Source organism: Hevea brasiliensis, chromosome 18, assembly GCF_030052815.1.
Source record: "Hevea brasiliensis isolate MT/VB/25A 57/8 chromosome 18, ASM3005281v1, whole genome shotgun sequence".
NCBI classification, from domain to species: Eukaryota; Viridiplantae; Streptophyta; class Magnoliopsida; order Malpighiales; family Euphorbiaceae; genus Hevea; species Hevea brasiliensis.
The window spans coordinates 32,492,065-32,504,917 of NC_079510.1; the positions used below are offsets into that span (position 1 = coordinate 32,492,065).

Sequence of the window (12,853 nt, forward strand, 5' to 3'; positions counted from 1 at the left end):
TTTTTTTTTTTTTTGTCTTGGTGTTCTACAATTGATCTGTTTATAGGGTAAATTATATCATTACCATTACAAGTGATATTCTTCAATGACCATTTACTTCCTTAAATATATTCATATTCGGACACAACTTAAAAATATCAAAATATTATACAAAATTACAAATCACAACACAAAAAGCTACTAAAATACTGATGAGAGAGAGAGAGAGAGAGAGAGAGAGAGAGAGAGACTATAGGTGAAAAAGAAGGGGGTGAGTTAGGATTTCAATATTTTCAAGAGGGCAATTTGAATATTTTACTCTCCTCCAACTGCTCAAATGGACGCAGGGATTAAATTTTAAACAGTAGAAAATCTCAAAGTCATAGTCATTCAATTTTAAAATTAAAAGAAAAAAGTATTAATTATGTCATACCTCATAGATGAAAAAATAAAATTTCCTCAATTATTTCGCAAAAATTATTTCTATTAACTTGACATTGATTCATTTAATTTAATATTAATATATTAATTTATATAAAGTTATTAGTTGCATAAATTTATTATTTATTAAATGAAGCATGTGTGGAATGAAATCTCACATCACTAATATCTGACGCTCACCAGACTTATATACCCTTTGAGGACTTTCAACTCGCAAGCTAACTTTTAAATTAGATTAAAGGCCCAATGTGATAATAGAATCTTCAATTTAGAGTGAAGGTATATGATATAGCTCTCCACTATGTATATATATATATATACTTGACCTAGTAACTCAGATTTTCGGATAGCTTATGAGATTAATTATATTTAATGGCTTAGTCATAAGATTCATTTAGTCAATTTAACCATTGTAAAACCCACTCAATAAAAGAAAAGAATTTTGATTAAAGATAATAAATCTTGATAGTATTGTCAAATACAACAATGTCTATAATTATGTACAATAAATAGAAATATAATCCTATAATTATGCTAGCTAAAAATATTCATATAATTACATAGTTGACTTACATAATCAAATATTTTCTATATCCTATATAAAAAGGTCAAATTATCTGTGGAGGTATATTCTTCTCCCTAATCAATATGGTATACTATTCTCTAACTTGAGCATCATAAGGTTTTCATTGAGAACATTCCGATAGACCTCTAACCCATTTGTTATCTATTTTGTAGGTACATACTTGCAAGAAATTTTCATGGACTGCAATAATGGTGCCGTCTGTAGGAAACGACAAAAATAATTGTGTTTCTTCCTTGTATTCTTTATATTCTGAACTCAAAATGGGAGAAGAACCAAGTGAGAAGATGGCTTATAGTTTGTAATAGTCTAGCAAAAAAATTTTTATCATACTCAAGAAATTTCTAAATTTATTCAGGTAAAATCTAAAAAATTTATTTACAGTCACATAAGTTTTGTTTTAAACTTGCCAGAGGGCTTTATATCCTATTAGATGATCAATCAATGATATTCTTCTTGTAGTAAATATAAATGTTTTATCATTGCATCAGTCATAAATGTTTTATCATTGCATAACTCTTTTTTCTTTGCTATTACGTGCCTATATATCTAACCCATGTGCTTCAAGCGATATTTTTATTTTTTATTTTACAAAGATTTGACATTAAAAATAAATAAATAAATAAATATAAGAACCTAATTATTTACGGTTTCAATGGTTTTTCTTATGTTATTTGTAACTGATGAGCAATTGGACATTGTGATATTACATTTTATGGTACCATCAGTCTATTATTACAAATTTGTCATTCGTTTATTATTACAAATTTGTCATTTGCCATCAATTTGCTAGATGCACTAATTCTTTGTTGTCATTATGTTTGTCTACATAATAATAATAATAATAATAATAATAATAATAATAATAATAATAATAATAATGGTGATGATGATGAATAAAGAGAGAGCCATTATGCTATACTTAATATTACTGGGCTGCCACTTTTTTTTACTGGCATTGCCACTGCTTTGAATAAAGGAAGAAATTGCCTTAGAATTTATTTACAAGATATCATCACATGGTCTACATGGGATTATTGCATTAATTATCATCTTGCCATCACATAAATAGCCTAAAATTTTGTGATCACAATTTTGCCATCATTCGTACCATACCCTGCATATCCATTGGTCCTTCTTTTGGCAAATTAAGCTGCACACATTAATTTTACTGTTTAACTCTATTTTGTGAAATTAAAACTGTCATTTTATACTCATTTCCTTTGAAGACTTGATAGCATTTGTTTATTTCTATTTTAATTTTAGAAAATAACTTCTAAAATTAATTGAAAGAAATAATACAAATTGAATTACAAGTTAACTTTTAAGTGCGAGCATCTCAAATTATGTTAGAGTTTGCTTTATTTTCTCAAATATTGCCTTTGATCTTTTTTATTTAGCTCCTGTGAAAAAGTTACAATATCGAGTACATGATTTATCTCATATGACACCCATGCACTCACAAATATTAAAAGTTTTCGCCAAGCAAGAAAATTTTTAATTTATTATCAGTTAGAATCAATTTATAGACCTCTTTAGACGTGCAATATACACTTTACACATCATATTATTTAATGAAACTATTGAGCAAATTCACAACATGTATTATATAGAATTATCTTCACAAAAATACTTACACAAAATGTTATTTTTGTAGAAGAAAAACAAAGGATGCTTAATTCATCCACGACAATTGTCTACCAAGCTACAACAAAAGATGCGTAGCCCATCCACAATGATAATTTGTCAAGCTAAAATAAATGGTGCTTAACCCATTCATGGCGAGATTGCTTAACCCATCAATAGTAATAGTCTGTGAGACTAAATAAACTTGGGATGGTTAATCCATCTGCGACGAAGTTAATCATTATTAAATTCAAGGTGATAATCCACACTCCAAAAATTATAAGGTAATGACCAAATCTTTATTATTTAAACACAACAAACCTAAAGATTCATATCAAAGAATGGACTAATGATAGAGCCCCCTAATATATATATATATATATATATATATATATATATATAACCTAATAACTCAAGTTTTTGAATATTTAATAGTTCAACCACTGTAAGAGCTAAATAAAATAATATTTATAATTATGTTAACTAATAATATTCATATTATATTGTTAACTTACTGTAACTAACCATTGTCTATATCCTACCATTGTCTATATCCTATATAAAGAGACCAAATCATTTATAAAAATATATTCTTTTCTCTAATCAATATAATATATTATTCTCTTATCAATTTTACTAGTCAATTCTAATTTAATTATTTAAATTTTAACCATATGTTATAATTGGTTTTAGAACCAAGTTTGATGTTTCTTTCAATCATGTTCAATCTCTTAAAAAATTAATAATAAATATTTTTATCATTAAATATTAGAAAAAAATTTATTATTATTATTTAAAGATTATATTTAATTGGCAAAATTTGAAGGACCTTTTTTAGGTATCCTTAGGCAAGTGTTCCAGGGTGCGTAACATTTTGCAGCTACCACATTCCCCCTTAAGATCAAGAGAGATAAATTAATTAAACAAAAAGTATTAAAATTAATTTAAAATTAAATTTAATATGTTTCAATTATAAAAACTTTTAAAATAATTAACAGAGCCTTGGCTTCTGTTACCCATTTCTTTAGGAAATGAATGCGCTTAATCATTCTTCTATAGAATACAAAGAACTCCTCAGTGGATAGCATTTAAACACCAGCAATTTCTCATCCCCAAAGACAGCTTAGAAATTAACTCTGTAGAACAAGAAATCGAAAATAATTTCAACTCTGCTCAGAAATATGAATTTCCTTCTCACTGATTGAATAATCTCTGAAGTCTGACATGTGAATTGTTTCATAAATTCATCATAGCAGAAGCTTGAATATATCTTCGAATTGTTGAAACTAATAAAAAAAACCCCTCAAAAAATGTAAATACAATGAAAATAGCTCTCATTTTCTTCAGATATCTGCTCACGTTTTAATCAGAATAGCGTATACGCCCCCAAATCTGGGCATATAATCACAGAGCTCATTAATTTGTCCAAGAAAATAAAAAGGAAAAAAAAAAAAAGAATTTTCCCAGATGGAAAAATAATTTAAAAAGAAATTCAAGAGATCAGAGTGTGCTAAATGGGTATCAGTCACGATTAAATCAGAAACACGGACCAATTAAAATTACTCATCATATCTCAAAAATTTCTATATATATTTTTTAAATAAATAAATAAATAAAGCATTTCACTAACCCAAAGAAATGGGGAAAAACCTCGATGAAATAATAAGAAACTAAAAAGAATCAATCATCAGAGACTTAAATACCATGAATCATGGAAAGAATCCATCATATTGTTGCAGTTTTTTCTCATCATTTGATTGACGATCCTTTCTTCTATAAAGGGAGGCCAAACGCAAAAGATAAGAGAAAGAGAATTGACAGAGAAGAGAGTAATTTGAAAGCGAAGAATGCCCCTTCACCCTCAGGAGACTGCCTTGCGGTGCGCTGAATCTCCTTCTGGCTCGCCGCCTATTTATAGAGGCCATCGCTAAAACCCTAAATACTAATGGTCTGGTTTTCTGTGTACAACGATGTGATGAGCGGCAAGGGGAGGTGCGTCTCAAATCCAATGGGCCGGCACAAAGGTTCAATCATTCATGCAAAAAAGTTTTTTAACCCAGCCCAGTTATATATATATATATATATATATATATATATATATATATATATATATATATTATAATTATCACACTGACCCACTAAATTTTATAAGTATTATTACAAAAATTATTATATTTTAATTTGTTTATAAAATTTATTGAATTTTAATTTAATTTTATAAAAGTCACTGTAATCAAAAATTAAAAGTTTTTAAGTTAATCTATTAACCTCTCAATTATTTTATAAATAAAATTATTTAATTAATGATTACTAATAAAAAAAAAAAAACAAAGCAAAAAGAGGAATTTCATGGCGAGGAAGATAGCAGCATGTGTTCTATGCATCCTATTTTATTTTTTTTTAATTAATAAAATAAAATAATTTTATTTATAAATAATTGATAAATTAGTAGATTGATAAGAAAAATTTTTAATTTTCAGTGTAATTTTATGAAATTAAATTGAAATTTAGTAGATTTTATGAAAGAAATTAGACTTCAGTAATTTTTATAAAAACACTTATAAAAATAAGTGATCATTTGTGATATTTTCTTTTTTTTTATGAGGATTTGAATTAAAGTAATTAGATAAATGATATGCTTTCAACCACTTAATCAAGTCAGATAAGAGAAATATTTACATTTTTAAATTTGAATTAATGATTATAATTTGTTTCATTAACAAATTAATTTTATATTTAAAGTAACCATAGGAAGCACTTAAAAATGCATTATTATCCTTATAATTATACCAAATTTATAAAATTTTCCCTCTATTTCCTTCCCTTCTCTTTCTCAATATTTCTATGTATTTACCTTTCTCCATTCCTTCCTCTTTCTCTTCTCCCTCTCCTCTTTTTCACTTTTCCCTTTCTTTTTCATTTAAGAATATGAAAAGTGTTTTCTATAATTATTTTATTTTTAATTTACTTTATTCTATTCATCATAATATTGAAGTTTATCAATTCATTTAATGATAGCAATAAAAAAGTATTGCTATTTTATTTTTAATTTACATTATTCTTTTTATCATTATATTAAAATTTATTAAATTATCTAATAGTAGTTTTTTTTTTATAAAAAAGTAGCTATTAATAAAAGTAAAATTTATTTTATAAAAAAATAAAGTTATAATAAAAACTCATAATAAGAAAAAATAAAATAAATATTAATTCAAATTATTTATTTTACACATTTAAAAATAAAAAGGATTATTTAGCAAATTTAAACTAAATTGAAATCTACAAAATGCAAGACTGTAATAAATATTTAAAATATAAATATTATTATTCGAATCTTAATATGATTATATAATATTTCTATAATTACGTATCAAGAAGTCAAAAGATGTGTATGCAAAACATATGCTTTAAAACTAGTATTAGTTAAATATGAATGTCCTATCTATAATATAATTATTTTTTATTTAATATTATATCTAATGACGTAATTATTTTTAAGTATTTATCTAAATATCTTGTTAATTTAAAATTAAGTATACAAGATTCTTAATTATGTTAAATAAAACAAATATTTAAATCCAATAATCAAACGATGGAAAGTGAATTATTAAAAAAAAATATAAATTACATTTGTGTATTCTTTTTTCATATGCATGATTATAAGTAGGAATGACAACAGGTTGAATTTTTATAACTATTCAATTCGATCGAATCTTAATAGGATGGGTTTAAATAGTACACAATCGAGTTCAAGATGGTTTCGAGTTTTACACGTTGGAAATCCATTATTTTAACCTATTTATATAAATAATTAATTAAATATAAAAAATATATATATTTTATAATAATATGTATAAATTTTATATTTTTATTTTAAATAAAACATAACTTAAATATTTTATGAAATTATTAAATTTAAAAAAATAAATTATTAATAAAAATAATTTTTATGTAGACTATTAGTTAAAATATATAAAATTAAAAATGTTTGAGCATTTTTGGGTAATAATAATTGGATTTGGGACGAATTTGGATAGTTGATAATAAATTTTAATTGAGTTTAAAACGGGCTCTGATTTTGAAAATATTAATTGGAATCAGGTTCGAATTCGGGTGATTTTCGCAGATACCCTACTCATTGTCATTCCTAATTATATATATATAAAAAAAAAGTATTTAGATCACAAATCAATTTCAAATTCATTATTAAATATGGTAAATTGTGAGAAAAAAAAAATTAGATGCTTAAATTATCAATCAATTTGAAATCCGTTAATAAATTACTAACATATTTTACACAATCCGTTAGTAAACTGTTAGGGCCCATTTGGTTAAGGGAAAATGAACCCAGGAATTGGAATGGGAATTAAAGATTCCCATTGTTATTGTTTGGTTAAGATTTTTTCTATTCCCATTCCACTAAGGGAATGTGGTTCTCTCAAAAACGGGAGTCAGGATTCCCTACTTTTAAGTCAGGGCTCAAAACATGGGAAAGCAACTCACTGACCTTTCAGAAACACCGCTCCTCTCGTTAGGTCGCTAATCGCTTCCTTTGCCTAGGAAGTCCAATTCTCTCTCTCTCCATCCACTTCTACTGCTAATCTTTCATGTCTGATTGAACTTTTGTTGGTTCATCTCACAAATCACGAAACCCACATGTTGTATGGTAAACTCTATCTCCTTTCCCTGATCTATGAAAATATTATAGCAAAATCATAGATCATTCCTTAGGTTTCAACAAAACAAATCACAAACCCACAAAATTTCATTGGGTTCCTTTGAATTCTCATTATCATCTTAGCTTTTTTTTTTTTTTTAATTTCTTTGGAGAAAATCACAGACCAAAAGGTTTTGACTTATGGAATAGAAAATTCCTTTTGGTGTTTTGGAGATAATTGATTTTCTTTGATTTCTTTACTGTGGTGTAGTGAATATAACTGAATATGGATTTTGGGATGATATTTATGCTTCACTCATGATGAGGACTTCCTTACTTCAGTCCAAACAAATTGAACTCTGCACCTATCATGTTCATGATTAGAATTGAATTAGCAGAATTTGTCAAGGTAGTGGAATTTGTCATGAAGCAAAATAATATGTTGGACTTGGGCACATTCCTACCTAAGTTTTTTTTTTTTCTCTAAATGTGATATTTGTGAAATTTAACCATATATACTTTTGTGTGTGTATATATATATATATATATATATTCATATTAAATTAATGTATATTACATATTCTTTTATGTAATTAATAATTCATTAATTAATTAATATTAGTCCTTTTCTGTCACCAGTTGGAGCTATTTGTGGCTTTGGCATGCACTTATGTGTAACCATTTTAGAAACATGAGTTTTATCTCATTTTTACAACTGTTTGATGTTCTGCTCTATATGAACAACTTTCCTTTTCATCTATAGAAGAGTTGTTTTTTACATTTGAGTGTTTGGCTTGAGTCATTGAACTGTTGAGAAAATGGTTAAGTTCATTGCATGCAATTGTAGTAGTCCATATCATTATAAATTCACACTTTTATCAAAGCTATTTATTTTAAAGGCTAATTTTGAGTAATATTTCCATTGGACTATTTTTCAACAATATGCTTTGCTGAAATCTAGATGTTAACTTTATTGGAGATAGACCAGTTCCTCGATGTTTATATATATATATATTGGTATTGAGGAGTCAGCTGCACCAATATTGCAGGTGCAACCATGTGGTAATGCATATGCTGCTTCAATTTATGATGTAAAATATGTTAGGTTCATTTCACAGCATGAAATAGACTTTATAACAAGTAACAAAAGCACTTTAGAACTGTCTTTATTTCATAATTAACTTTGTTAGGTTGCTCCTTAAAATAAAGAGATAAGGAATATGAAATTTTGATTTTAATATTTTCACTTCCAAGTGGCTAAGCAAGTCATGTCAACAAGGCTAAATATACAAGTCATCTAAGTTTTAGTTCTTTGTCACATTACCTGTTGCAACCATAAGATGTATTCTGGAAAATTTGTATTCTCTTGAACTTAGTCATAGGACTGATATAATAAATGTTGGTATTAATTTTCTTTACTGTGGTGCAATGAATATAACTAAATATAGATTTTGGGATGATATTTATGCTTCACTCATAATGAGGACTTCCTTGCTTCTGTCCAAACAAATTGAACTCTGCACTTACCACGTTCAAGATTGGAATTGAATTAGTTGAATTTGTCAAGGTAGTGGAATTTGTCATGAAGCAAAATAATATGTTGGACTTAGGCACATTCTTACCTAAGTTTTTTTTTTTTCCTCTAAATGTGATATTTGTGAAATTTAACCATATATACTTTTGTGTGTGTATATATATATATATATATATATATATATATATTTCATATTAAATTAATGTATATTACATATTCTTTAAAGTTAATTTTATATAAATCCACTAACTTATATATTGAAGTGACTTAAGTAATAGGAAATGGCCCATTGGCCTAAGTTTAAATGCCATGGCTTATATAAATGGAATTATTAATTACTATATAAATTCATATTAATTACTATATAAATCCATGTTGCTTGCTTAATTGTTAGATTTATTTGTTTTTTTTATGACTTTTTAATTTTACTTAAAGTTGATTGCTATTTTGTGAAATATGCACAGAAATAGCTCATTTTGGTATGTCACTACAAAGGAAGAGACAAGTGCAACAACTCCATTTCATGATTATTATGATTTACATTGTTATAGTTGCTTATATGGAGTGGTATTTTATGCATATGCATAGACCTAGACTAGAAAATAGAAAAATGATTAAAAAAATAAATAGATTAGCTAATTTAAATGCCATAATCAGAGAGAGTGATGTTGCATGTAAGAATGAAATTCGTATGAATAGGCATAATTTTTATGTTCTTTGTGAGATGCTAAGAGATATTGGAGGATTAAAATGAAGTCGAAATATGGAGCTGGAGGAGATAGTTACAATGGTTTTATACACATTAGCTCACCATAAAAAGAATAGAACAAATGCTAATTATTTTATTAGGAGTGGAGAAACTGTGAGTAGACAATTCAATCTTTCTTTTAAAGTTGTCTTGAAATTGCGTTCTGAGTTATTGAAGAGGCCTACACCTCTAACGGATAACTGCACGGATGATAGATGGAGATGTTTCAAGGTACATATATATGTCTTAAGTTATTGAATGATCATCACAAGTCCTTGATCAACTTAATGATTTTTTTTTAATTTAATCCTTTTTTTTTTTAGAATTGCTTAGGAGCATTAGATGGGACACATATTAATGTGTCTATAAAATCTGATGAAAGACCAAAATATAGAACAAGAAAGGGCAACCTTGCAATGTATTTTTCGGAGTTTGTTCACCTGACATGTAATTTATTTACGTGTTACCTGGTTGGGAGGGTTCAGCACATGATGGTCGTGTCCTTCAAGATGCTATTTCTAGGCCAAATGGTTTAAAGGTACCTCAAGGTAAATATAATTAATAATAAAATATATAGTTTCTTTAAAAATTTTAAATTTTAATTATATATTGTATAATTTGACATCACTTTATGCATTTGAAGGTTGCTATTACTTGGCTGATGCCAGCTACACTAATTGCAAGGGATTTCTTACCCCTTATAGAGGGCAATGTTATCATCTTAATGAGTGGAGGGGTGAAAGGCAACCACAAACAGCAGAGAAGTATTTCAACATGAAATACTCCAAAGCTAGAAATGTCATAAAGGGATGTTTTGGTTTACTTAAAGGACGATGGTTAATTCTTAGGAGTCCTTCATTCTATCCAATACGAACTTAAGAACGTATTGTTATGTATTGTTGTTTATTACATAATTTAATAAGAAGATTCATGCCAACAGATATGGAAGAGGAAATTCCTGATGATGAAGATAAGGATGAAGGAAGTATCAGTGATGAAGTTAAGTTCATTAACACAATTCAAACATCTGACCATTGGATAAGTTTTAGGAATTCCTCAGCTCAATAAATATTCAATAATTTTAGAGCTCATTCTATTAGACATTGAATTTATGATGAACCATTTTATTGTTATTTGATTATTATAGTGTGTTATTTTAAAGACTTGAGATTAGTATATGATTGTAATTGTGGTGTGTTATTTTTCTAGACTTGTGATAACTTTTCAATGTATCAATCAAAACTATTGTCATTTTACTATTGTCGTTTTGTTAATATTTATCTAACATAAGTGCATCTATGTATGCATATTTATTTTATCATTTTTTATAGGATGGATTTTGTTGAAAGTAGCCAAATTACTAGTGACAAATGTAAGAACAAGAGAATATGGACAAGTGAAGAGGATAATGCCTTGGTAGAAGCATTATAGGAGGTGGCTATAGATTCAAAATGGAAGAAGGAAAATGGATGGAAGAATGGCTATCTACTTCGGGTTGAAAAACTAATTATTACAAAACTACCTAATTGTGGTTTGAAGGCTAGTCCTCATATTGATTCTAGGTGGAAAACCTTGAAAGTAAAATATAATGCAATAGCAAATATGTTAAACAAATCTAGATTTGGTTGGGATGAAGCAAGGAAAATGATACAATGCGAGAAGAGTGTTTATGATGAATGGTGCAAGGTAAGATTAGTACATTCTGAAAGAACTTTTTAAGTATTTTTTTCTAAATGCGGTATATGTGAAATTTAATCATATATACTATTGTATTTTTTTTCATGTTAATAGAGCCATAATGAAGCCAAAGGATTATGGAATGTAGCATTTCATTTATTTGATATGATTGAAGAATTGGTGGGAAGGGACAAGGCAACTAGAAAAGGTGTTGAGACTTTTGATGATTCCATAGAGAACATGGAAAAGGAAATGGCAGTTGACCTTGATAAAGATGGCTTGTTTGAAGATACGACTGGAAATCATTTAGTAAGTCAACTTACATCTCATTCTACCTCCAAAAGGCCAAAGCACCACAAAAATTCCAAAGAAAAGAAACTAAAAGGTTCACATGATAATGACATGCCTACTAATTTCAACATGTTTATGGAACAAATGAATACACACTTGACTGTCATTGCAAATGTGTGGGTAGATCAACATGCAATAGAGAAAGAAATAGCAGATGAAAAGAAAAGGGTGACTGAGCAAAAGAAAATGGTGGTGAATGAATTGCTTGAAATTGAAGGTTTGACTAAAACTGAAGTTATTAATGCAACTATTATTCTCAAAGCTGAATAGCATAAGCGTGAAGTATTTGATGAGCTCCCTACTAATTTAAGAAAGTAATCCATCATCAATTTTCTTAGTGAGCGCACTTAAGAGATATTCCTCCTACATAATAGGTGAAATTAAAGCATCTTATATTTTGTTAAATCACCATGCTTAAAAATTTATCAAGCTTTTTGTCATGAATATTGTGTCGAACTTTAGATGGTTTGTTAAACGTGTCATGGATATATTTTGTTAGACAATTATTATGGGTTTTTTTTTATTATATTAGAATGATAATATTAGCTTAGAATAATATTATTTAGCACTTATTTTTATCTTATTTTATTTGAATGATGAGATTTAATCATTTAAATTAAACTATTATTTAAAAACTACAAAAATTTTACAATATTTTTCATTCAGGTACAAAATAATTTTAATTCCGATTCCATAGTTTTTATGTGCGAACCAAACAGCTTGAAAAAGAATTAGATTTCAATTCCGCAGTAAACCAAATACAAATGAAAATACACAATTTCGCTTCCTATCATGTTCGACTCCGAATCTAATGTGTGAACCAAACAAGCTCTTAATGCAATCATTAATAAATTATCAATGAATTTCAAATCAATTGGTAATTTGTGAGAAAAAAATGATGTATAAATTACCAATGAATTTCATAATGCGTTGATAAATTATCAGTGAATTTTATAATGTGTTGATAATTCGTGAAAAAAAAATAGTGTTTATATTTCCAATTGATTTCTGATTTGAAATCTGTTTGTAATGTGTCGAAGAATTTTATAATTCATTCGTAATTTGTGAAAAAAAAAAATGGTATTTAATTTACCAACCAATTTGCAAATTGTTGATAGTACTAATAAATTTTACAATTCGTTAGTAAATTTCAGATAAAAAAAAAGTGCATTTTATTTTTAAAAATTTACTTTTTTTTTAATTACTAACAAATTTTAAAATCTGATAATGTAAGTGATAATTTGTCAACAAAATTTC

General features: G+C 27.0%; 3 non-coding genes across 3 annotated transcripts; all 3 read right to left on the reverse strand.

The window, feature by feature from the left end:
• Positions 1-3,795: 3,795 nt before the first annotated feature.
• On the reverse strand, positions 3,796-3,888 carry LOC131176243 (small nucleolar RNA R64/Z200 family). Its single transcript, XR_009146367.1, has one exon. It is a non-coding gene; the product is annotated as a small nucleolar RNA R64/Z200 family (small nucleolar RNA).
• A 70-nt stretch (positions 3,889-3,958) lies between these two features.
• Positions 3,959-4,043, reverse strand: LOC131176242 (small nucleolar RNA U54). The gene has a single exon (XR_009146366.1). It is a non-coding gene; the product is annotated as a small nucleolar RNA U54 (small nucleolar RNA).
• Positions 4,044-4,311: 268 nt separating this feature from the next.
• LOC131176240 (small nucleolar RNA Z199) lies at positions 4,312-4,388 on the reverse strand. Its single transcript, XR_009146364.1, has one exon. It is a non-coding gene; the product is annotated as a small nucleolar RNA Z199 (small nucleolar RNA).
• Between the last annotated feature and the right edge of the window lie 8,465 nt (positions 4,389-12,853).